The sequence below is a fragment of the Anarrhichthys ocellatus genome, unplaced genomic scaffold (genome assembly GCF_004355925.1).
Source record: "Anarrhichthys ocellatus isolate YVR2014 unplaced genomic scaffold, GSC_Weel_1.0 scaffold3, whole genome shotgun sequence".
In the NCBI taxonomy this organism is placed as follows: domain Eukaryota; kingdom Metazoa; phylum Chordata; class Actinopteri; order Perciformes; family Anarhichadidae; genus Anarrhichthys; species Anarrhichthys ocellatus.
The window spans coordinates 17448002-17475938 of NW_022280033.1; the positions used below are offsets into that span (position 1 = coordinate 17448002).

At 41.1% G+C, this 27937-nt stretch overlaps 1 protein-coding gene across 1 annotated transcript in view; it reads right to left on the reverse strand.

Moving 5' to 3' along the window:
* LOC116398542 (gamma-aminobutyric acid receptor subunit pi) overlaps positions 1 to 16418 on the reverse strand; it is a 74975-nt gene extending 58557 nt beyond the window's left edge. Inside the window, exons 1-2 of the mRNA XM_031874938.1 lie at positions 16386 to 16418; positions 16246 to 16280 (exon numbers count right to left, since the gene is read on the reverse strand). The gene's annotated coding sequence lies outside the window, so the exon portion shown is untranslated. The remainder of the gene's footprint in view (positions 1 to 16245; positions 16281 to 16385) is intronic.
* Between the last annotated feature and the right edge of the window lie 11519 nt (positions 16419 to 27937).

Consider the following 27937-nt stretch of genomic DNA (forward strand, 5'->3'; position numbering starts at 1 on the left):
ACAGATGAAGCATCTGGATATAGATTGGCAGAATGACATTACACTAACAGACATTTTTTCGACGTCCCAGACACTTCAGCGTTCAAGCTTTTTCATCCTCATTGCGCATGGTGTCTCCTTGAAAAGTTGCAAACCTCCTGATATCAAAGCGCCGTTATGTCTGGCTTCACAGGAACTCCCCGTGCACCCTCATTAGACAGATGCCGCCGTCAAAGGGGACCGAGGTGTCTGGGGTAAACCGTTAGTGGCGTTCCTCGCGTTTCCTTTTACAGGAACAGCTGTCAGAGGAAGCTAAGGCCGCCTTGTCATTCCACCTGAGGTTTCCATCCTTTCATTTTATTTTGCCGCATCTACATGAAATTGTTTTTGTGTCTCGTGTTCCCCGGCACTGGAACAATCAGCCATGCATGTCTCAATGGTGTGCCATTAGCTGAGAAGGTAATTACAGAGCAAAGATAAATGATCACTTTCCGGCTTAATAATGTCACATGTCATTTATTCTGCATAGCCAGAAGGGATCTTGGGTCATTAAAAGTACACATGCTTTCTTATTTTGTTTTTAAAGATGGGGAATTTTAAACAGCGACATAAGAAAGGGACCTTTCTTTGTAAAAGAAGACTCTAGCACAACCGACGTAACCGTCGGTGGAGCAGGTAGAAGCACAACAAGCATAATTGGTTCCCACAACACTTTTTTTTTTTCTGTTTTATTCCCCTCCTTATGACATCCTTCTTCTCTTTAAATATTTTCCCCATTTGATCCCACTCTATCTCTGTCTTCCTCTACCTTTGTTTTACTCACATATACCCAGGAAAAGCTTGGCGCTGCTCATCGGGCAGAAAGAGAATCCAGGCATATTCAGAATGGCAAGCGTCAAATATGAAGATTCGCTCCTAATAGACACATCTACGTGGAGAAAGGAAACAAATCTCTTTCATCTTCTTCATTTTTGATCTGATTTCCTGTCGAAATAGCCTTGAGGTTGCATCGCCTGTCAGTCTGTCAGCTTGTTAATTTGATCGACTGGATTTTTCATCAAGTCATAACAATGACGTACTGTAGTTTGACAAACCAAAGAATTCTTCACCTTGCAGAGATTGAGGTAAGCAAAACGCTATAAAAAGAGAAGAGCGAACATTACATTTGGCAATGGAACTGTGCTGATGTTCTAAAATGTGTTCCGTGAGTCATCCAAGCTCACTGGAGACCATCCCACTTTGAGTATACTCACACCGTCAGTTTGTTTTTCTCTGCTTCAAACACATTCTAGACATATTCACTTCACCCGAAGCTGCTCAGTTACAAATGACCCAAGGGCAGGCATCAAAACAAGTCACCAGTACTCGCAAGTAGTTTGAGAGTTGTTATTGTTTTACTGTTTTCTTGCTGCACATTTTGCAGAGATCTCTTTAAGAAATAGTTCAAACTTCTTTTTTTCGCTTTCTTGCCAAGAGTTAAGAGGAGAAGATCAGTACCACCTTCATGTCTTTATGTGAAGTACAGAACTAGAGCCAGGAGGCAATTAGCATAGCTTAGCATAAAGACCGGAGGCAGGGGCTACTGTAATTATTTCTTAGCAGACAGCAGCCAGATGCAGTTCTAGGACTATTGTTCACTCTCTAAGCATCATTTTTAATGAAGAACAGCTGTAAAAGCCCACTGAACACAGACATAGTTAGCAACTAGAGTGCGAACACATCGTAGGATTTATCAGTTAAATAGGCGGAGATTTGCTCCAGGAGTGGGTGGAGACCAAACACTGAGATAAAAGACGATATGAAAATTGAACCTACATTTACCAGAGGGCCAGAAAAAAAGACACTAGATAAGAATCTTGCTCCGTAACTACAGGATGTATTGGACATTGTTGAATTGGACATTCAACAAACCTGTGAATAAAAGCAGGTTTAACGTGCAGGCACGATAGTGCTTATCAATCTTCCTCTCAGCAAGAAACCAAAGGGACGGGGAGTGCGATTCAAATGCAAATATTCACATACTAAACTGCAAATCCAGTGCAGGTTTATTTGAAGAACAGCACATTGGCCCACACTTCAGTGTTTGCTACAGCTAGATGGAGGGAAGGATGGCAAGGTGTGTAAAGAGATCATCTCCAAAAGAAAATGAAATATCCAGGGTTGCATTCTGTCAAGGCTTCCTCTCCCAGCTATTATTGTTAGATATACAAATAAAAAAATAATTATACTGAGCTATTATAGTGTAGATTTGACATAAACCATACAGTGCACATTTCATAAGCTGCTGAAAAATTGCAGATGTGGGTGAATTCTCACTACCACATATTAACATACACATTAACATTCTTTTCAGTTAAGTAGAACAATAGCAAGTGCACTCCCAATCTGCTTGTTTTGTTTGACAAATACACCAATTAAACACTAAAATGTACCGAGGCAAATGCAAAATTTACCGCTGATACATGCAGAGTATGTTTTTGTTTCCACGGTAACATCCTGAATACACTGCGTGTTGATGTCTGCAGGGATATTGGTGAACAGCATATTATGAGGCTTCGAAAACAACTTATCTCTGACCTTAAAGGAATAATTGGGATTGATTTATTTTTGAAGTGGGGTTGTATGAGTTATTTATCAATAGCAAGTGTAATACCTTCAGTAGAAGGCGGTCTGCAACAGCAACGTACCGCTGTGGACAGGGGCACCTAAAAGAACGGCCCATCTAAATATATCTTTATCAGTACTGTGTACGCTTTACCGTCACGTAACACAGCCCTCTCTGACAGGAACTGAAGCCATTATCTATGCTTCCTTTGACTAAAACGGTAATTTGACCTCGCAGAGCATTGGAGTTGCTGGTCTACTGCGGCCTCCTTAGTAAGTTTGCATTATTGTGTGGTTGTGGTGTTGGAAAGGGTTTGTTCGGATTCACCAAAGTCACACAATAACACAACGCCATTAACCAATTGAGGCAGCGGTGGACCAGCAACTGCTGTGTTCAACAAGGTATAATTACCTTGTTTTTGTCAATGTGGCCTCGGAGAGAGGATAGTTAACCACTTTAGTTCCCGTCAGAAAGGGTTATCCGACGGCAAGGTAAAGCAGTGAAAATATTGTAAATATAACATATCGGTTTCTTTAAGGTGTCGAAAATACGTTTTGCTGCTGCCCTCCAAACTGGGGGCATGCCGACCGCCATCTACTGCAGGTCATACACATGACTGTGGATAAGAACCTCATTCAACCCCACTTAAAATAATAAATCCAAACTATCCCTTTCAGCAGACTGGAGCTTGTATGCAAACGGTCTAAACATCATTAGCAAAGAACAAATCACTCTGCGGGATGAGCCGGTGTCAGTTCCACAGCGCAGTTTCATTTTGCCGTCCCTCGAATCTTTGTTTGGGCAGCGTTTTGCATTTGAGCAAATTCTGCCACCTCGGCAGCATTTGTGTGACAGAGTGGAACTGTGTGGCACCTCTTTGTAAGTTTATTTACTTCCTCCCCGACCGTCTCTCAATTCTTCTTTCTCCCTTTCACACACACTCTCCCTCCCTCTGATTATGTTTTTGTCCAAAAAAATAAGAAGTTTGAAACGTAGACATCTGAAAGAAAACAGAGATTGCAAGACCACCGGTCCGTACCTACGTACATTATTTAGAGAGGTTGCAAATACACTTCAGGCTATTCAACTGAAGGCAAAGTGCCTGCCAGCAAATAATGAGCTGCCAGCAACAACTAAAATTTTTAAACCCAAGCCACCTCGTACTGTATCTGTAAAGATTTCGAACCCCAGAAACATAAATATTTCAACTGACACAACAAAGGAATGAGGCGCGGCCTGTTCAGGGCCTGAGTGAAAACAACTCTATTCTTAGTGACGGGAAGTTACAGCTGAATTGAATCCACAGGTTCAAAAGAGCTTCTGCAAATGTTTGTATTTCTTTCACTGATAGTTGGCAGAGAAAACTTTGGTGCGTTAATCATCTCCTGGGAGAGCGAGAACTTTCTGTTGGGTATCTGGCACACAGTTTGCTGCTGAAAAATACAGTAGAACAGGGTACCAGGAGAGATGCTTTAATCAGCAGTCAGCTCACACACACACTGGTAACGTATCACACACTGGCTAGACATTGCTTTGGAAACTATCATGGAAAAGGTCCAATCAGGTCAGAAAAACAAGAAACTGCAATAGCAGATAACCAAAGTGTGTGTTTGTGTGTGTCATAGCACAATATGATGCAATCTAATACAACAAAATCACGAGCTACATCCTCAAAAAATCTGTTAAAGCAACACCAGTCTCACCAAAAAAAGGCATGGAGAGAGATGGACTGCATTATGCTTTTGGTTTTTTGTCCAACAACTGCATGTATTATTCAACCCATTGCTATCCAGGAGCCTGCCTGCAGGTATCACACCTGTGCAGAATACTCTAGCGTTTCCACTCTCCTGACCTTGGGATAAGAATTTAGATTTACCTCATAAATTAGGAGTCTGCAACTGTCACCTACAATCCCTGTCATCCGTGTACCCCGTGTGACAGAATGAATATTGAACAGTGTTGTTGCTTTGCTTTAGGTGATTTAGGGACAATAGAACATGTTGTTGTATGTAAAGTGCACTTTACTGTCGGCATCTTTCTTCCAAAATCCTAATGAGTTACTTTTAGCCACGCTAGCGGATGGTAATGTGGGCTGGACCACACAAATGTCCATCAGATGGCTTGCTGTGAAGTTTTGAGCAGACATTCGTGGTCACCAGAGGATGAATCCTACTACAACTGATGTTGGTGATGCTCTGACTTTTCTTCCAGCGCCACCATGAGGTTGACGTTTGCTATTTTGTGTGAAGTGTCTCCACAACGTCTGTTTGATGGACTGCCATGACATTTGGCTCAGACATTCACGGCTATTATTTGGTCCAAATTTCAATTGGTCCAAGTTTTTGGTTTGTAACCAAATACCTGCGAAACTAACAGCGTTCCCATCAGCACGTTAGCATCAATCATTCTCGATAAATGGGTTCAAAACCCATGAAAAGCTTGATGTTCACTCTTGATCTTTGAAAATAGTGGTCAGACATTACATTCTTATCTCAATGTCCACCTGTTAGCCTCTCTCAGAGCTTTCAACCGCATCTCGCCTACATCGGGGGATGGAATTTGCTAATTTCTTCATTTGTTTGAACATACGTAAATATATACTTAACTAATAAAAATAATCAATACATCGCATTTGATATAATTTTATATGATTAGAATTGTGTAATTTAATGTGATATATATATATATATATATATATATATATATATATATAATATACATTTAATTTCAGCTTGTACACCAATTATGCTGTATTTCACAAAACAATGTATTGAACAGAAGTATTTAAAGGGGTTGGCAAACATTAATCAACAATCAAACACTTTTATATATTTGCTTCCAGCTACTTCATAGTGTATGATAAACCATGTATTAATCATTTATCAGCTGCTCAAAGTATCACCAATTCAAGTTTGACAGAAGACTTTAATGCTCTTCTATTACACTAATGTAAGTTCTCCACATGTCAAGTGAGACTAAATTCTCATGAAAACGAGTGAGTGTCACTCTGAATTAGTGTTGTGATGGACAGGGTGTCTCCTTGCCTCCTGCTAAAAGTATGCATTAATAATGGTTATATAAATAAATAATATAAAATGCTTGGATTGGGCGTGAGGCTCACGACACTTAAAAGAAAACAATCCAAACAAGAAAATACATACATGCCGAAGACGTCATGTGATCTGAAGAAATGATGCACATTAGTAATGCATGATTATTGATGCTAAAGGGATTAAAGGATCTGGGGATGTGTAGTTTGGCTTTGACTGACAGATGATTGATTATGATGGATGACGGTTGCAGCTACACTAGAGTTATTAACACGCCTTTTCACAGTCTGCTTCGCCTGTGTTAGGGGGCTGTCTGCTCCACATTTTTTATGGGCTGTAATTAGGACACAGTTTTGCATAAAGTGGCACCATGAGGGAGAATCCATCATACTGCCTCTGTCAGCATGCTGTCAACACAAACGGATCATGAGACGGAGGGAAAACCAAGAAAAACACACCCACACACACACATATATATGTATATACATATACACACACACACATATATATATGTAAATATATATACACACAAATGTTGCATATATGTTCCCCTAATGCATTTTGCTGTATATACTGTCACATTCATGAGTAACATACTGTCTGTACAGTCGCAGATGTCACTAATGCCTCCTTGAGGTTTGACTGACGCACTTCAGATACATAGCTGATAACCTCATGACTCACAGCATGATTACTCGAGGAAGGCCAAGAGTACTGTGTTTTTGCACCATGTATTTGAAGTTGCTTTTCAAAGTGACTAAAAATGTTCAATGTTACCTAAAATACTTTGTGAAAAGATATAAATATGCTCAAAGCAAATGGGAACAATTATAGTCTCATCATGGCCCCTCCTCGCCTTAATAAGGTAGTACGGTCTCTGTGAAAGTCTGTCTTTCTGAGTATGTGTGACACTCAAAGCCAAGAAGGGAGGGGCCACTTGCGGGGACCCATTTAAAGAAAGGCAATTGTCTTTATGTCTGTGAAGTATGATTAATAACCCACACGTTTATGGAATGAGAGTCTGTGTTGAGGTATGGAGCTTCTGATGTAATTACACTCTCTACCAGCTCCTCATACTGTAAAAGGATGTACATTCTTTAAATAATAAACACCAGCAACTAATTATAAAGAAATTACATTGATTAATGACCACTGAAATGAATAGACCTCGGTTACTTTCAAACTAAAGCAGTTCATTATGGGTTTTATATACAGAGACTGCAGTTGTACTCATTGACCTTCTCAAGTAAAATGAACAAGGACTCTTACTTTAAAAGTGCATGAATGAATGAAGATTCATTGGTTTTATCTCACAACCTACTCAATGAATTCCTCATCTTCCCCGTTCTTTATACACGACAGTTCCAATTAAAAAGGTGATAAATGTAACTCTGTGGTAATTGACGTTATCGTGTAACATGTTGACATTTAATCAAGGCTAAGTTTATGTGTTTAATCATGATATTTAAACACAATTACCATCCAAGTTGATTGAAAAAATAATAATTTCACTGCAGAGGGAGAAAGAAAGAAAAAAAGAAAGCATCGTCAATCCGAGAAAACAATTTTAAAACTCTTAAGAAATTCATGAGAATTCAACTTTGTAATGAGTTCCCTTTAAAAGCACCCTGAGGGCTGAGGAGGAGACAACACAACACGAATACTTAACTTCATGACACAAGCTTGATCTTGCATTTCTAAATGTCCTAAATGAGCCAGACATTGTCTTTGCGCCACATTTGTTTACTATAATACGCTGGAGAGGGATTAAGAATGTGATCCTGATTAAATGACTGTAAACTCTGAATAATGGATTGTTGAACATCTCCTAGGCTTCATGATAATGCAGCGTCCCTGACTAGTTTATCCGTAGAGCATGATAATGTAAAACTGCTATTAAATTGCTTTACAGGGAGGTTATACAAATGTTTATTTTATTTAAGATGCTCAGATGCACCATGATTATACAGTTGTGGCTACTACTATATGCTGCCTCCATAACCTCACTTTCATTTTATAGGAAAATTAAGCTGTGAGTTCACATTTAAGCAACCGCAGTGTTATGTCACATCTATGCGTATCTGAAGTATTTCCGTTATCAGCAGAAAATTGTAGGATATGATAGGATAAGTCCAGCTTTCGGAGTCTTCAGCCCCGTTAAGGAATGCTAACATGCTTGTAGTGACGTGCTTTCATGCTAATGATTAGCAAGTGCTATATACCATCTTTCTTTAACATGTTTCGCTAACATTTATTAAAAAGCACAAAACACTTTAATTTATTGTGAAAGTATTCTGCACCAAACCAAAGTATGAATGTCTGTCCCAAATTTTACGGCAATCCATCCAACAGTGGCTTTGATTCACTCCAAACCACAAAGGCCAATCTCAAGATGAGGCTAAAAGAAAAACCAGGGAATCACTTGTCACAGCTTATCCTGTGGGGACCATGAATGCTTGTACAATGACAACCCATCCAATAGTTGTTAAGTTATATCAGTCCGGGCCAAAGCAACGGACCAACCACCATTGCCGTCCCAAGAGCCACATGACTGGCATAGCTAAAACTGTGTGCATGTTTGAGAAGAGGTAGAGGCGGACATATTGTGTTTCATTTGCTTTCATAATAGCATTGTATGAGGTTATTTTGAGTTCGAAGCAAGATTCTTCAATACTAAACATTCCATTTGATCTTGTCTTAATGTTGAAACAAAGACCTTCTCCCTATGGAGTTTGTTAACTTGATGCAGGACATAATAATACTAGAAGGGCACTCAGAGAGCCGGCCCGTGATTTGCATCCGCTCCATAATTTCATGGGTTCTTCCTCGGCCCATGCTACACCCTTCCACTGAGTTACATGATAATCGGGTCAGTAGTTTTTCCGTAAACAAACGGAAAACATGACCTCTTTGGCAGAGTTAATAAGAAGGTAAAAGCTTTACAGCTTGAGATGCTAGGGGACCAGAAGGTCACAGAACATTTGATACTTAAATCCAGAGACAGTGTATCAAAAATGAAAGATCCGATACAGCTTTCTAACTGCATTTCATTACATGGCCTCCTGAGATAAAGACACATTATATATTCCATACACATTGCTTTGGAGACTGTCCTAATGATCCAAAGCGCATGCAATAGATGGTAAAAGATCTGTACTGTTCTTCGGGGAGAATGAAGTAGTATATGGCCTTACACTGACCTGCACTATGTTATGAACTTCAAACACATATAAACAACACCCTGACCTCCACACTTAACATCTTTATCTGGGAAACTAGCAACTAGCCAAACTAGGTCACTGAACAGCTTACTCTAGCAGCACTGTAGTTTCAATGTGACAAACACAGTATTTCAGGCATAAAAAGACATACTGTATGTTTCTGCCTCTTAATTGCTCATCACAGCATGCCCTCAGTGTGTTTCAATGAAGGCGTCATGAACATGATAAAGGATGGGCTAACTCATCATTAGATCATCACAACACTACGGTGAATTGTTGTCATGCCTCACAATACTTCCTGCATTCCCTGCTGTGGCTTTAGCTCCGATTACCGGCCATTGCTTTTGCTGTAATTATAGCTATGGGTGCTTGGCTACAAGGCTGTAACACATATGCTTTTAATGGGTGTAAATAACATGCAGGAGTTATCGAGCCTAACATTAAAGTACCATGGGCTCTGGGGCTACAACTTTCACAGCACCATCACCTACTCCCCCCCAAGCAATCATTGTAAGCCACAGTGAAGCATACACAATACATAAATTGCGTCACTGTAGACCAACATCACCCCAATATGCACACTTACACATACACCAGAGCAGTGGTTCTCAACTGGTCTGGCTGCGGGACCCACCATCACCCCTTAATGACAAGCCGCGAGCCAAATTGAGGAAAATGTTCAACTTCTCAAATGTATTTAATGAGAAGATGGTGCAGTTTCAACCTGAGCTGAAAATGTCCTCTGCAGTCGTAGTAGTAGGGAGCTCTCTTGTGCAGAGAAATTGTTCCTGTAAGTCCCCGTCCCACACCTTTCACGTAAACGAGTAAAACTGCTTTGTTTATTATGTCTGCAGATTCGTCCATTTGTAATGCAAAATGACCACTTGCCTTAATTCGAGTTGTGGTCTGTTGTTTGATGTCATCCGACGTGTCTTCAATTCGTCTACCTATAGTGTCATTTGACAGAGTTATAGTTTTCAGTTTATCCTCTGCTTATATTAGCATTACTAGGCATTAACGCCAAATATTGTTAAGGAGTGTGAATAGACGACTCTCCGCACAGGAATTGTATTTATTTTTTTCTCCAGGCAAAGGCCCGGGACCCACTGAAAACGGGTCCAAACCATGACCCACTTTTGGGTCGCGACCCACCAGTTGAGAATCACTGCACTAGAGCCCTACATGGGTCAAAAACTCCTGCCCTAGCCTGGCCCTGGGGTTCACGCACTATCCTGGTACCAGACTGACACAAATCACTTTATAGCTCTCTCTACAGTGCACTCTCTCTGATACACAAACACACACTCACACAAAGCCAACAAGGATTTCTTTTTTCTCCCTGTGATAGAATTCCAGGCCCCGGAGACCCAGGCTCCTGAGACCTAGTCCCCAGAGACCCGAACTTCAGAGACCCGACCTCCAGAGACCCGACCTCCAGAGACCCGACATCCAGAGACCCAAACGCCAGAGCTCTGACCTTTAGACGAGCTCCGGCTGTCTGGTCACCCTCATACCCATCCTCCGGAGCAACTCCATCAGCCTGGTCGTCCTCCTGGCCAACCCCCCCCCACGACGGTTCTGCCCATCCAGGGTTCTGCCTGTCCGCTTTGCCCCCCAGACCATGAGTCTGAGGTTCCCTGCTTCACCCCTGTCCAGTCCTGCATTTGGGTCCGTCCCCAGTTGTATTTTTGCCCCACCGTGACAGTCAGTGTTTATATGAACAAGTGAAATGAATAAGAATTATTTTATGTTCTGCACCCATCTAGAGTTGTCAAAATCAATTATCTCATCAAACCTAGAACTTAAAAATAGAGTAAAAAAATAGTTTTCTATATAAAGTTTATGAGGGCTTGGAACTATAGTTAAACATATGGCTGATCACTTTAATGCAATGGGCAAGCTCCTGTCTGTCTAAGCATGCACCCAGTGTAAAATGTATTGCTTTGCATTGCTCATCTATCATGCATGTGCCATCTGTCTGGGGATTCATTCCATGTTTTTTCTCTCTTGCCTCACATGTATTGTCTCTCTCTTTCACCGTCTGTCTCCCTCACATTGGGATTCTGTCTTTTTAATATCAGGATTCTGCCAGTGATCAGGTGATGGAGGGGGGGGTACACCATGTCAGATTAGCAAGTCTGCCATATTATCCAGAAATGTGTGGGAGACTACAAAGCCCTGTCAAGTGCCGGGGGGCTCACTGTATAATCTCAGTACAAACTGTGCCGCAAGACACAGCAGCTGTTTTTATGCAACGCCACACAAAAAAAGGAGAATAAGGGAGAGGGGCCATTCTTAACTCCCATGTTCGGCCCAATCAGGTTAAGCTGCAGTGATTTTATACAAGTGAAGAACAATATAAATGTGCAGTCGTGACCACGGTGATTACAAAGGATTAGTCAAGAAAAGGGTTTATCATCAGGAGACGACAAAATGTTAGTGAAATGTCTCTCAGCCTCATCGGTTGTTAGACAAATTCTTGCTGTGGGAGGGGAGAACAGATTTAGTTCAGAATACTGCAGTGTTGCATCATTTTTTTATGTAATATTTCCAACCAGACATGTCAGCCAATTACTGGCGCTAATGGACGACCCCAAACCGAAGACAGTAAGCTATTTCCTCACAACATTCTTCAAGTGCTATCCACCCGCTTTGCTGGGAGTCCATCTCCGGAGAGGTTTCTGCACTTCTGGTGGTTCAACACCAGAAGTGAACACATCCTCCCTTCAAAACACCACCTAATCAAAGCCAAAGAGGGAGCGGGAGAACATCTAGAAAGTTCACGATGAAGAGGATCTAGTTTTCACGGCTCCAAAACACCATAAATTGACTCTTCAAAGCTCAGTGGGTGACCTACTTTTGTGAAGCCAATTACATTATGTCTCCCTCTTGCATGTTTTTTTTTTTTTAAGTGGGTCAAGAAACACGAGAAATTGGAAAAAACAAAGTTTGTGCGTTTGTACACAGAAGGTGTGTTATCTGTTCTGAATCATGATTAATGCATGTCTTGGGTTGTCAGGATCAATTAAATATGAAATACTTAGACAAACAAAAAGCTGTAGACATCAATGGAAAGATGTTTAAGACGAAGACGTACCGAGAACTTAGATAAAAGAAGAATTTTGTTGAAAGGGTTAGGCATGGGAGCTGATCATCAACTCCTGTTATACTGTTACTTCTTGCAGAAGCCTCTTCGGCTCATACAGTACAGCAGAACTTGCTTTTGCCCGGTTTTAGTCTGAAAGTACTCTTAGTATCATGATCACGTCAAACTAAAGACTGTGACCGATTACCTCTCGATTCATGAACATGAATGATAGCAGAAAAACCTAATAAACACGATTAATGGGGTCAAGGCATGTCCTGCATGAGTCACGATATGAAAAACAACAGATTTGGCTCTGTTTTGATCAAATCCCAGTGTTAAAAGTACAATATCAATTTTACATAACAGCATTTTGCCTGTTATACCTGATAGCTAACAGTGAATATGGGGAAACAGAGAGGGAACCATTACAGTCCCTGCACTCAGAGCATTGCAGTAATACTACATCGCATGGACTGCAAACGCAGTGTTTATTCACGTACAGATATCTTTTGGTAAGCAACAAACTTCAGACTGCTGGTTTTTCCTTGTAAAGGCCCCGTATCATTGCCAAATTGCAGTCAAGTGCCGGTAGGACATGTTGCTGGATGCAAATGTGAATGTTAACCGTATAGAGCGAAATGAAGCATAAATTTGCAAAAAAGGCTTTTAGACCAAAGAACACCTTCATCTGATGCTTGTAGATTGTGAAAACAATAAAAAAGGTGCATGTATACAAAAGAGAATCTTTAATTGTCTTTTTTAGATCTATACCCAGGTATTGTCATGAGGCTTTATGTTCAGTTTAAACCTGCACTATTTGTTACAAAGTACATTTTCTCCGTTACTCAAATGTTAAAGCAGTATCAATTGATTTTTTTCTTCTTTTTCTTACTTTAGGACAGTGCATGAAGCTGTAAATGCAACACTGGGATGTTATGTCCTTATATAGTAAAGTTGATATGGCGAACCCATTTGCACCCTTTTTGAATGTTATTAGCCAATTCTAATGCTTCAGACGAAATCCAAACTGCACCTACCAAGTTGTGAAAGTGAAAGTTAAAGTTTAATTGAAACAAAACAATGTTAGGTTTAGGCAACAAAACTACTTCAATTGGCTGATAACATTGGAAGCAGGTGATAGTTGCCTCTTTAAACTCTCTTTTTACCTCTGTTTTGGTCTCCTCCAACTTGCTGAGGGAAATATGTCACTTTTTAGCTGTTAAATGCTCAACAATGTTCACCATCTAGTCACTAACAGTCTGATGTTTGGTGCCAGACGGGTAGCTTTCAGTCTCCTGGCTAGGTTGATAAGAGTGGTGACAGTATACCATAACAATGAAGCTGCAGGCTGTAAAACCAAAACAACTCGCTGAAAGACACTAAAATGCTGGAACTGCAGAACTTGTAATCATTATTTTCTGGTTTACACGTGGTCATTCAAACAATTGTTAATATCAACATGTTGATTAGTGCAGCTTTAACTGTAACTAAGATATTGTGTGCAGACATTTTCATACAAATGTCACACAACATGCCATAGGAAAGGTTTTGTACATGTTACGTAATTTGCGTACATATTTTTTTTATAGTATGTTAGCACAAGCAAGTGTCAAAAATTATAAAAAACATTTTGCCTTCACTACCTCCGACTTTGTCCACGGAGCGCACACACTGGTAATGCAGAATGTTCAGACACAGCAGCAGTGATCGTTAATAACCCTTACCGAGTATCTCACTTAGAATGATGGAGATCCCTTTTCAAGCCTTGATATGTGTGCTGTGCAGGTACCTGCACTTTAAGAGAACCCCAGCATTATCGTACAAATTGAATTAGACAGGGGCTCTCAATCACCAGAGTAGCGGTTGTTGTTTACAAATGTTGCATGGAGGCGTGTGCTTGTATTGCATAACTGGCATAAATGTCTCTGTTTTTCTAGCACAAGCACAACAGAATACTGACAATTCCTCGCTCTCCTGCTGTCTTTATCAACACACACATTGGTGCACACATGAGACTACTGGGAGCCAATCCACTAAAAACAAAATGAGACTTGGCGGCAAAGCAGTTGCTGTCCAAAGCCCCAACAAGACACAAGACAAACAGAGGTCTGAGTGGAATTTCAAATGCGGAGATGAGGCATGAAGCAGGGGATAAAGCTGCTTAACAACACGTATGAGTGTCTATTTCTGTAAAAAAAAAAGAAAACAGCTTACACCTCGACCATAACAAAGCATCTGTCTGTTAAACTCGGAGTTAACAGGCATGAAGTTTCTGTTCTAGCTGATATTTTACCTTCTGCTCTGTTGTCTCCCCTTCTCTGACTGGATTTCCGGCTTTATTTCGCTCTTCTGAGACAGTCCGATGGGTTGAAGGGAATAGGTTTAAAAGGCTGGCACCAGCACGTTTTGGACTAAAGCTGCTGAAAGCTCAAACAGACACTGAATACCAGTAAAACTGACCATTTTCATGCCAAACACCTCCTGGAAATACTATTCGCCGTTTGAATTTCACGCCTCTGGGACAGCTTTTAGAAGATAAAGCACTGAAATTCAGACTCATGACAATAATAATGGAAATCCAAATTTGGTGTGGACAGTGGAGCGTTATCAAATCAACATGTAATGAAACAAATTAATCACAGCCACCATATTTACAGGTCTTCATTAAAAAACAAACCAATATTTCAGCTAAGCCCTTAATGAAGATCAGTGTACTGAGAGGAACTGTGCGTGTTTGGTGTGGCAGGCAGCCGAGGCCATTTGGCAAGCAAGGCCGTGGTCTCCGTCACCGGGAGGAATACGCGGCAGAGCCCGAGGAGGGTGAAGAAGTGGAAGAAGGCAAAGCGCCATGCTGATACTCAAGAATAATCACTCCCTCCCCCGTCACCCACACGCTGAGTTCTGTCAGCCCAAATACAGCCACCCACGCGCTCTCCGTCCGTGGCCCTGCAAACATTGCAGCGCCAAACCGACACAGTTCAGCAGGTTTTTTGAAAAAAAGAAAAGAAAGCATATGCCTGGTAATCAGTCATATGCAGACAATAGTCCTCTGTACAGCCGAAACAGGTCACACAGTGTGCGACAGCAAAGTAAACAGCAGCTGCTCTCAAATGTTTAATGAGAATGCCCGAGTAACAGTCAAATGGTGGCTTGGCTGTTGAGGCTTTAGTCGATAATGTGGATTTTTAGAATGTGACAGCCAGTTTATAATGCATAGACTTGAAGCACATGAAAATAATCAACTGTCAAAAAGTTATATTTCAGTAGTAGAATAGAAGAGATTTTTCGAAATCGATAAATAAGAACTAGAAATCGTAAAAGTTTAAAAGACAAATTTGCTTCTTCGTGAGTGGGTGCAGTTTGATCAGATCTGATCAATAGTGGCGTCTATGGTTGAGTTTGGGCGACTCGGTTAAAATAACAACTTGTCATTTTTTACACATTGTATAAGGAACCGTGTATAGCATTTAGGGAGATCTATGATATTAATAAGTATGTTTCTTCCCCCCGGTCTTTGTGCTAAGCTAAGTTTGCTAGCTGATTGGCGATAGCGTCATATTTGCTGTACAAACATAAGAGTGGTATTGATTTTCTAATTTAACTCTCGGCAAGAAAGCGAATGCGTTTCCCGAAATGTATGCAGCGTGTCCGTAACGGGACACAAATTCCAATCGTTTGCACAGAGTCAGAAGCGCTACAGCCAATTCACCACCACCCCTCGCTACATAAGGGGCACACCGTTTCCTGCATCGCTGCCAGTAGCTCCTCACAGGACGCTTATCGGCCTAGACACAAATGCATAACTGAAGCCTGACAAGATGGATTTAAAAAAAAAAAAACACAAAACACAGAAGTATTCTGCCTTCTGCCATTCATTTTGTGTTGATGTAGGACCCTTGGTGCCTTTAAAAACTTTACACCTTGTGTATCACAAATGGCAGCAGGTGGTACCCGTTACTACATAAAGAATGTTTGTGCTTCCCAGTCTGGTCGGCCTGTGATGCTTTAAAGCGACGACATTAACAGAACAAGATGGGGGAAACTCAACAGCGTCAAGCCTACCTTGAAGTTACATGCTGTGCCACCTATGAGAGCGGTTTCAATGAAAACAAACACTGGGTTTGAAAGGCAGTTTGCTTTTGAGGGATTGCTTCTATCCATTTCCTCCTGTGTGTGCATTGGGTGACTGGCAGAAAACACAGAGCAGAGAATTGCAGCACTGATAGGAAAACACTCCGAGGGATGTTGAAATGAGATTAAAAAGAAACTTTGCCCGGAATCAAATTAAGAGTAGATGCTTACTGTTGAAGTCTTGCTCTGCTGAAGTTGTTGTCAGACTGCGGGAGAATGAACGACAGCCATGCAATGACAAAAATAAGTCCTGGTATCTGATTGGGTTTGTCTTGTCTGACTGGGTAAATGTGAAAAATGCATCTACTTACCGAGTGGCATTGTGTGTGTTTTTTTTGTGTGTGTAAGTGACAAAGCAAGAGAGAGAGAGAGAGACTGTGTGTGAGTAAATGTGGGTGTAACGGGCTCCAGCAGGAGAGTCACTGATCATTTTGGGATGCGTATGGTAGGAGGACAGAGAGGGTGGGTGGAGGGACTGGAGAGGATGAGAGTGAGAAATTGTAATTTGCTCATGGTTGCATGGCAAATATGTTCTGCTGATACGTTTACAGAAAAGAAAAGAAAATAAGAAAACAGGCTGGTGGGATACTTGCAGCTGTTTTTGCAGCATTCCCCAGTGTTATTAGGCTTACGCTTTTTCCACCACCAACACACATTTATATGCAGGAATATTACATTTTGAGCAATTGTGATTTGAAGCATTTTTCATACAGGATCGAGATACCAAAGAAGGCCGTGATGTTCTTGCTCTTTGTAGCCAACTTGCACCACTAGTGTCTTGAGGGTTGTGTCACACATCACGTCCCACTTTATCATGCATGACTCAAAGAAGTCAAGCATAAAAACACCTTCGCCAGTGTGTTATGGCAGCTACCATGAAAATGGGTGCTGGGGGAAGGGCAGTCTAGATGGGTCATATCACATATAGGACTTTTCTTTTTTTTTTTACAAAATTGAAAGAATATATAAATAAATTTGTATTCATACCACAACGTTGCTCTTGTTTGAGCTGAAATCAATGGTCGTACCCAGCAGGTAACTCACCTCACCCTTCTTTTAAGCCCTGCCCCCCCGCTGCTACATCGTCAAGCTGTCAAAGCTACTATTGAGTCCACATTGTCACTAACTCCTTGAATAATGTTTTTTTTTTGGAAAAACGAAAAAGCCATTTCAGAGAGAGAAGGGTTTACAATATGCATTTTGAAGGATGTATCAGCATGTCAAACTAATTCAGCAATGAAAACAGTAAAGATAGAAGCTAAAGCCTACAGATCAAAATGTAAAAGTAAACCGCCACATCATCGATCGAGACAGAAGAAAAATAGAAATGGAGGATCAACCTCTGCTGTATTGTATGATTGAATGAATACGACCCACCATGGACTAATTGGCTATGCACCCAGCTGTGTGAAGAGTAGTGAGTTAGGTGTCAGCAGGCAGTCAATGGCAGTATAAAACAGGCAATACAAAGGTGTTTTATGTGAGCCACCACAACCAGGCCATTGAGCATGCAGCCATAAGTGGCACCAAAAAGATTTTGCAGTTTGCTGCAGCAGAATGCAGGATTAGCCGTGGACAGACACAGAGGTGCATACACACTCACTCACAGACGCACAGACAGACGGCACACACGGACGGCACACACGCAACCAATCGCATAATCTTCCTGAAGGAGATAACAAGTAAAAGCAGCATGTGCATTCAGTATACATTCGGCTAGCGTAACATAGAAGTGCTAATGCTCGTTAAAGTAGAAACGCAACATTTTAGATCTTCTCCCAACCTCCCCGGGTAACGAGGATCACTATCACACAACATTTAACCATGAACAGCTGGAAATCCAAAATTGTAAATAAATTGCACACATACAATAGATCGTCTGCGGTTGATTTGGATTCAAATAAACATCAAGCTTCTGCACAATCTTCCACAACGAAAACACCCCGTGTCAGAGTGCCACCCAGACCTAGAGAACATCCAAGGATATAGCTGTGAGAGCCCAGGACATACTGTTTGATGGATGCAGTATGAGGACATGTTAATAACAAAAAACAGTCACTATAAAGACCAATAAAACTGAACTTTTGTTTGTGTTTCGTTTTTTTAACAAAAACATCACCCTTCTCAGTGCTTGAAATGGAGAACATCTGCGATGGCACATAGTGCAACATAAAAACAGAAGTACACAATGTACGGTAAGTTTAATAGGATATAGCCAGCAGTGTTTTCAGATGTCCTTGCATCTGCTGTAAGCAGCAGAGAGGCTGTCTGTTCACAGGAGGTGTTTTCAACATCCTTCCACGACATAATACGCCTCAAGCTGGGATCTGAGCCCCCAGGATCTGTTGGGTTTGGGCGCAATAAGTGTCACACCAAGGAAAGGATCTAAGATAATAATAAAATATATATATATTCTGGTTCTTCTTTACTCCAGCCAGCATTCAGCACGAGTCTGCCTTACTGTACGTCTCTTTTTTTTATACTGCTGTCAAGTGTGCATGCTCTGACTGAAGCCTGAAAAGAAACTACGTGATGCCCGGGTCGTGACCGGACCTCTCTGGCAACATGACAGGACCATGACAGCTTGGCCAGAGTGACCCTGATTCAAGGAAACACTGAATGAAGTAGTAATGGAATGACAGCATGACCTTCAGACATAAAAATTGTCGAGGGTCACTGGATGAAGCAGGCAGTCAGCCCTCGGCCAGTGTGTTGTAGGAAAAGGAGGAGGAGGACAAGGATGGAGGATGCCAGGGTAGTCTCTTTTTTCTTTTTTACAGTGCCATGCATGGCTCAGTCCACCCGGCCCCTGCAGGCTCCTCAAAAGAGCCAGTTGAGTGACAGAGTTACGGAGAGGGTGTGGACATGAGACAGAGAGAGACAGACAGAGTAAGAGAGAGAAAGAGTGAGGGGGGGTAGCCTACTTAAGGTTGGACTCGATGTCTTGGCTCACAGGGGATAGGTTCTCAAGAGCATAACAGCCCATCTGTCCCCTTACATAAAGTGTTTCCCCTCAAGTGGGATTGTGGATTGAGAGGGAAATGCCCTGCGCCGCTCAGTCTGGTGAGAGAAAAGCCACGTGAACCGTATAAAAGGCTGGGACCATCCTGAAGGGCATGTGATGACAGAGAGGTACCCCCCCCCTCTTATCTGATCCCTGGCTGTCATCCTTCACTACAGTCGTTTTAGTGATTTTACAGTAAACACCAGGGATGGACCAGGGAGTACTAGAATATTTACTCAAATAAAAGTAAAATGACTTGTATATAAATGTTCGTAGGTACAAGATAACAGTAATGTTTGCCGAACATTCGTTTTTTTACTCTCCTGCCGATTGCGTTCGCGCTTTAAAAATCAGTGGTCAGTGGGATGATGATCTTGCTGACAGAAAACTTGTCAGTATCATAAACTTGTCATTGCCACAAAGCTCATGTTCTGATATAATCCGAGATGGAAAAATGCCATTGGGTTTTTGTTGAGGGAACCAGTGCGATGACAACTTTCTGGTTGGCCTACAAATATATGTTATCCCTGCTTCCCAGCCTCTGTCAGCCAGTCCCACTGTCCTCAGTGCTGTTATATCAGCGAGCAGGCCAGCGTTAGCAGCTCTGCTCTCACGGATCTGGCCAAGTTTTGTCAGGCAACCTCAGATAAGATACTTTGGTATCTGAGATAGTGTTACAATCACCAACACATCTGATTGGCCTAACCCTGAAACCCTTTTCCTCTCGTAAAGTGAACACATAGTGTTTGAAAACAATAAAGCATAAATCTATACTTATGATTCTAAGATTAACTATCTCCACACTGCTATACAAGAACAAAGCGGTTTCTTGATTTCCATGCCTTCTTGCCTGGGACTCAGTCTTTTAGCATTACATCATGTATAGCTATTAAGAAATAATTGAAGAGTAAAGAAAAGTGGAGTGCTAAATCTGCCGCCGTCGTAGGCTACATAATGTGTGGCGTAAGAAGGGAATGCTTGAAAGGCGTCACAGCACTACGGCTGGGCTTAAAGACATTAAAAGACTTAAGTGCCTCGCTTGCTTTGCTGCCGTCTCTCCATTATCGGTCCACTCACATTAGATCAAGAATTCCTGCGGTTTCAAATGAGGTTGTATTTGCTTTTCTTTTAAACTTATAATCAAGTGTAGTGGTACTCTTCATTTGAAGAATAAAACGGAACAAGAAAAAAAAACAATGGAGTGGTTGAGGCTTAAGTTTATTAGGACTTACGTTGACTTTCCTGTGATTAAATTGTGAGTGAAATTGTGCTTTATTTAGAACGATCACGCAGTGAGGGCCAGTGGGATGCCATATTTTGGCGCGTGTCCTGAGGCCAGAGCCAATCTGTTGGCCAAGGAGCAACTGAGAAAAGACAGAGCACCAGGCTGTATTAAGAAAACATAACGCTTACGGGAAAGAAGATCCCCTCCAAAAAGGTTTTAAATATAATTCATATCTGATCCAAACGGGTTGCTCTCCGATTTTGTTCCTCGACACATCTGAGATTGTTGTTTTCTCAATCCCATTGTGACAGCGTCGCATTATAAATTTCTTCAAGCACATGTCACTTTTCTTATCATCCAAGAGAGAAAAGGAAGAAAGAGTGAGAAGGGAGGAGGGGGGAGGGGGAGAGAGAGGGAGCAGCTCCCTCAGAAATTGCTTTCATAATGTGACTGCGATATGAACTTTGTCAGCAATATGGCATGTCAACAGCTCGCTATACGTAGGGTAAAATGTTCAGTTTGATGACCGGTTACTTGCCGCCATGTTTGTTTCTACCAGTTTTAAAACGCAGTCTGATATAAAGCACAGCAATAGGAGGAGAAGGAGATAAAAAAAATGGGACAGTGTGAGAGGGAGGAGGGCGGGTTCTGGCTGGTTACCATGGCACCTGAGCTCAGCGATGTTGCAGGAGTATTAAATATCACTGAGGGTCCTTTTGCTTTTCATCCAACTCTTCCAGTCACACAGGCTTGCTGGCAGGACCGGCACCTGGCTGCAGAAACACATCAGCCACCTGAGAAGAGAGATAAATTTCATACGCACGCTCACGAACCGATGTCTTTCATAAGGGCATGATGAAATGATGAAATGCAGCCTCTCATCAGTCAAGTTCCTCCTGAAATATTCAGTTTCTTTCTCTCTTTTTGAAAGAGATTTTTTATCACAGTTGATACAGTCAAGTCGGATATCTGTGGAATTTGGAAATTCACATGACACTGTGCATGAAACCAGATTTCTTTTTGTTGTCACTGCTTTGAATTTATAAAACATTAGCAGCCCTGTCGTATAAAAAACAACATTTCCATGCAAGAAGGATCCACAGTTCTCAGAAATACTAGCATAAATAATACGAATGAATATGTAGAGCCGACATCTGTTTATCCAGGCAATTTAAAGCACGGCGCATTCAATCAAACAAAAACCAACAGCCGTGCCCTCGTGCATCGCTCATATTTCCACATTGGGAGACACGTATCTCATATGTCTCACAGAGAAGGCGGTAAACTCGATGAGCCAGGTGGAAATTCTGGCGTGAACTGACAGAAAACATATTTGACGTATTATTCCGTCTGCATTGCTAATGATTGTCTTCTTTTTTTTTTTCTTCAAACTATTGGGTTACAGCTCAAGCAGAGAATGTGTCAGCAACAACACAAAGTATAATAAAGCCATCAAACCAAGGATTTAGATGGAGATCACAAATAAATAGCCATGCTGCTGGGAAACGTCTTGCCATCTCGTGTCAAACTACCAATGTAAATGCTAATAAACAGTTGCAAGTACGCTACCGTCAATCGCTCAACAGCCGATAATGTAAGGTAAGCAATCCAAGGCTGAAATCCTATCTTATCTCAGTCTGGGATGACATTTTGCTACCACAGAAAATGCTGTTGAGGGAAAAATCTTATCTTATCTTAGGATAGCAATTTAGGATAAATTCAAATTAACTGACAAAAGTTGCTGTTAGGTCTGTATGGCAATGACAATGAAAATGGGAACAACACAAACACCGAAATGTGATGATTGAAAGGCGACTCAAACTGTGTGATGACACCTTAAATTCCCCGGACCACGTATTATTGGAGATATACATCGACTGCTTATACATCGTCACTCCTTTCCAATTTCAACCTTCTGACCTCATGCACATCCCACATACATCAACAAACAGATTAAACATGACACTAAAGTGTTGCTTCACACATCACTCTCATTGTTTGTGTAGTATTCTTGGCAGTATATTGGTTTTTATTTGGAGTCTAGCTTGTAATTAACTTCACACTTTAGTTTAGATACTTAAGATATGTTTGCTTTAGGTTGTTCTGTTTTTTGTTTCTTTTCGTTATCGGTTCTGAAGATTTCGCTGCTTGAATATATGAAGTGGCCAATCAGAATGTACCACTTGCATGCCACATCACAGGGGGGGATTAAGAGTTCAGAGAGTCTTTAAACTATATTAGTGTGTCGATGTCTTTGGTTTGGTTAGTTGTAAAATATTCATACTGATGGACAGATTATTACATTTTTGTTTTATTTGCAGTTTAGGTGGTCGTGTCTGTCTTTGTGTTATACATTTTCTTATTAGAAAATGGTCTGATCAGCTTCTATATATTTCTCCCTTTGTGTTCAGTTTGTTAAGTAGTTTCTCCGTTGCACTCTGTACATAAACGCTACTCTGTACCTCCCGGTTTAAGGTGTTTGTTAAGCAAACTCTTTGAACACAATTTCTCCATTCAGAACACCCTGCAATGTCTTCTAAGATACCTGTTGCTGCTTCTTAAATTAAATATTAAATACACAGTATATTGAAAAAACCCAAAACGTATTCTATTGAAATGTATGCGAAATAAATGCATTGATTGGATTAATGGACAAGATTTACGATTACGATCATTCTTAAAGAGATTAATATTATTATGTAATATTTATATTATTTTGTCCTTGATCATTGTGAATTGTGTAGTAATGCTGTTTCCCAAAAGATATAAGTGTATTTGATTTGTAGATTATTTGAGCATTGTTGCAAAGACACTCCTGGACATAGTCCAGCCCCCTTTGCCCCCCTGGCGCAGACCACATCCATCTTCAAACTGGATCTTCATTTTAATCTCAACTCCCCTTAAATACTCACAATGATGATATCATTAGTTACAAAGACATTAAAACTCCGTTGTGAGCTCTATTGTTTGTTTTTGGCTCTCCAGTCAGGCGCAATGACTGATGGGTAATCTTGCTTTGTCACCTTATGGCAAAACTGATGAACCATTGGCCAGTTCTTCCCTGAACAGTTTCCTCTATTAGCTGAGCATTGTTTGCTCCCGACAGTTTGGTTTTGTTGGTTCTGCTTATTGTTTCCAGTTTGATTCAGTCTATGATAGCTGGCTATATTTAGTACATTTTTTGTTTAATTTTTCTCTTGAAAAGTCCACTTCATGCCTGCCAGCTCGGCCCCTCGAAATCTCATTTGACAACAAGATTAAAAAATGCAAAAAAAAAAAACAGTCCAATCACCAGACCGTTGACCTTACCCCGCCATCAGGAAAGCAATAGGCTGTAAAGAAGTGCAACTCTCAAGAAACAGCCCATATGGGGAGTAAATGCACTCGCTACAGTACAGTTATGAGCATGAATGATAATCCCTTCAGGGAAGTGGCTCAGGGCGCAGTTACGTCTTTGAATATGAGATGCGGTTTATGTTCAGGTCAAGCTGTACTCAAGCACTGTCAAGAGGCAGAAGACGGGAGGTAAAAGTTCAACCAGCGCGTGTCTTTAAGTGGTTTATTGATGCCTGTCAACGATAGTGCGGCTAATCACTACCGACGCACTGTCCCTGCACTGAGTGAATGGGCTGAAGACGGAGGTGTTGGAACCTCTTAACCAGTAGATCAATCAGCCTGGCTGATCCTTTCAGGAATCTAAATGGAAACGACTTAAAGTCTATAGGCATTCCACTGAGCTGTGAGGCTGCAATAATCGTTACGCATCAGAAAAGTATAGTTGGACGGATAATGGAGAGGCAGCTTTGCTATTCTTAGATTGTTACCATGAGTGGGGCAAAGATTGAAGTCAGAGGGGTTGATTTTATTTGCCACAGATACCGCTAACTCCAAAATGTTTACCACATCTGTCTCACCATCCAAGTTTCCATCCGAACGCAGCACTAATTTACCAACATTTCCACAAAACCGCAAAAGAAAATGCAAATTGATGCATGTTTTCATTGACTACTTTTATGCATTATTAGTAGTTTGGCACATCAAGACAATCTGGTGGTGTCAATTCTCAGCACCAGTCAAACCTTAAAGGATGCAAAATGTAGAAAACGTGATGGAAGTATGGCATTAATGTTTGTTTCATGCATTCATCCTCATCGCTCCACGCAGATCTGACATTTTCGTCTCTTGAGTGATACTTCATGTACGTCATACGTTATGCCCGATGTCTGTTTCTATTCCATTGCGTAGTATTTTGTTTTTATCAATACATCAACCCTTCCACCTTTGCCAAGCGTGAAGGAAACATTTTCTTAAGCATTTTTTCCCCCAGCGTTGCCACTCAGGTTGCTTCTGTAAAACCTGAAAGTGTGCATTAAAACAGGTCTTCTGAGTGAGACCTTTCTGAATGCTTCTGACAGGTAAAATCAATAATTCTCACACTAAACCCTCAGCGGAGGACCCTCACCCTTTTTTTTCTTTATTGGAAAAAAAACCATTTTCCTTTCCTACATTGCAGAGTTAGCCCAATAATACACACTATAAAGCCACTTTATTTCACTTCATATTTCATCTGACAGTCTTAAAGTTAGTTAGTTTCCTGTTGATCCAACCAATTAACAGAAAGGGATGTACCGGACACCTGATGCCAACAGCAGACCAACTTGACTCACTGAAATAAAAATCACTGCATCTTGTGCTTGTTAATAAGTCTTCCGAGTCTAGAAGCAATGTGTAAATTTGAACATGCAGCTAGCTTCACAGACAACTTTTATTATAGTGACAGTGTTCTCAGAATCAGCTGCTGAATGCTAAATTTAGCTAGGTAGGTGATTTGTTAATTTATAATGGGATTGGAGCAATATTGTAGCTATAACTAGTTTATAAATAGTTTATAGAATATTACGGATCCAAGATGAAACTGACAGAAGGCAATTGCAAATATGTCAGCTCATTCAGCATCATGGACAGCGCCGTGGATTTATCGATACATAGCACAATTAGGCTACTGATGTTTCGGGGGCCATCGATTCTATCTTCATAAACCTCAGTCAGATAAAACAAATCAATGAGTCAGGCAGACCACACTAGCATATTCAAATATACAACCCCTCTGCCCCTGCACTCTCTCTGCTGCTAGGGGATGGCCAGATAACAAGGGGCAAGGCATTCTTGTCATTTTGCTAACACTAACAAGGGGGCTTGCTTCCCTCATTATCCCTCTGCAAATTGCCTACCGCCGTATACTGTAAGTCAACTGACTTATTTCACAAGGGAAAAGCTAACACTTTTGTTGGCGCTTGATCAACCCACTAGAATCCATCTTTGTGGGCCATAAACAGACCAATTGTGATGGCAATCCATCCAGAAGTTATCCGATATCACTCTGTTCCAATGTGTTACACCAACAGACTAAATTGCCGTCCCGAGAGTCACGCCTCTGGTGTGGCTGAAACACATCTGGTGAATAAAACATCTCATCCATCTTTCACAGTACAACTGATTAATCATTTCCCAATGGATCATCAAGCTCAATCAGACGCATTAGGGCTTTCTAATCAGTCTGTTGAGCAATTGCAGCAAAGCCGGGAACTAAAACTGTTGAGTGATGACTGAAGTGTCTTAGTAAAGACTTTGCCAGAGCAGACATGTTTTTATTTTTTTTGCATTGGAACAAGATAACACGTTACTTTGGAGGCTTGTGCAGCGAAATGTGAAGCACCATGGACATCAGTAGGATGTAAAACTGCATGTACTTGCATGTATTATTTTACCATTGATTTACAAGTACTAGCAAAGCCTCAACATAGTGTATGCATTCAGCTGGCATACATTAAATCTACCTCAAAAAACGAATGCGAGCATACATGTAAATATGCAGCGATGCAGCTCGAGTGTGCTCATTTGTCATCGGTTCAACTTGATGTTATTGGCTAATTGCTATGGAGTGTAACTACATCAGCAGATGCATACTGTGAAGGATTGGGCATCGTGTCAGTTATTGCTAAGTACGCATCCAGGGTGCCATCAAATCCAATCCCCAAGCCGATGATGTTTTAACAAATCAGTGGCAACCGTCATCTCCGATGAGAGCGTAAGCAGTGAGTCAATACCCTCATTAGCCGTTTGAGCACATGCTTGCGTAGATAAGAAACTGTGCGTCTGACGGTCCAGCTCTGACAGGCCAGATTACTTTCAAATGTCAAATTGTTTAAGCTTGCAGATCGGGAAGTCACGTCATCCTGAAAGTGTGTTTGCCTAATGTGCATAAAGTAGGACACTTGAGGAGCACAGGACACATACAAACTGCTGGGTACAAATTCAGAGGGAATGCAACATTAACCCACTCAGTGTTTAGATTACATAAACCTTGAGGGGAAAAAATGATGATGGCGCATTCCTTAGGGTGGTATTGTGCGCCAAAACTGCTATGAGGTGTAACAAATGGATGTAAAATAATCCAAAGAAGGGTTCACATTACCAATTACACCTATTTAATAGAGAACCTCATACTGGGAAGTGAACATAATAAATACACAAGTATAATACTAAGATAATAATAAAAACAGACATCATGACACCAATAGTTTGCCACATTTTTGTTTGGCCAGTCAGACATTTAGCCTGAGGCTCTCTATCCAATCAATGACTGTTGCTACTCTATGTCTTGTGGGCTTTCTCTGCAAATGCACCGCGAATTTTGGATGCGTTCATTTAAACCACTAACACCCGTATATCCGTTTAAAATCCGGTGCTGATTGAGTACATCTTAAATGAGTGGTGGTCCTGCCGATTAGCTACTCGATGGTGCAGTAAACACTTGTCGTCACCACTCCCTGTGCGTGTGCATGTGTATAGTATACAGGCTTGGGTGTGTTATTAGCTATGCTAGCAACGTAGCTTTCGGAATGTCCGTCGGTCCACCACATTTGTCCAGGTTGAAATATCCCAACAAATATGCAAAATTTGGTGAAATTTGGTGCCAATGTTCATGGTCCCCTGAGGATGAGGCCTTTTGAATTTGGTGCTGCTCTAACTTTTCCTCTCGTGCCACCGTGAAGTTTACATTTGTGGTTTACCAGACAAAATATACATGCTAAAACTAAGGCATTCCCATCAGCCTTTAAGCTGTACTTTGTGTTTAGTACTTAATAGCAAATGTTGCCATGTATAGGAAACAGATAAGACCACTCCCCTTTTATAATGTAGGAGGGCAAAATATTAGAAACACCTCTCAGTATAATGAAGGCTTATACAACTCCAACTATGGCCTTAACGTCAACGGCGCTCTTTTCCCTGAACCTGAGACTTTTATTCTGAAAAAGACACGATACATGCAACAAGAGGTTATTGACACGCCATCACTGACACGTGCAAAGCGGAATATAAAGCGTGATAGTTTGAAGCTTTGAAGCACAGCTGCATTATTTTGACATTGGTGTGAGAATGATTTGATCTAAGCTCTCAATCTTAGTTAAATTCCTGTAACTCACTGGGGAGGTGGTGTTATTCAGACCAGCGTAAACCTTGGCACGAGTTATTTTTTAATGAGCTTTTAAGACACCCCCCATCTTATGAATACAATATTGATAACATTTCACTAAATTCACAAATTTTACAAACTTTTTTTGTCTCATTTG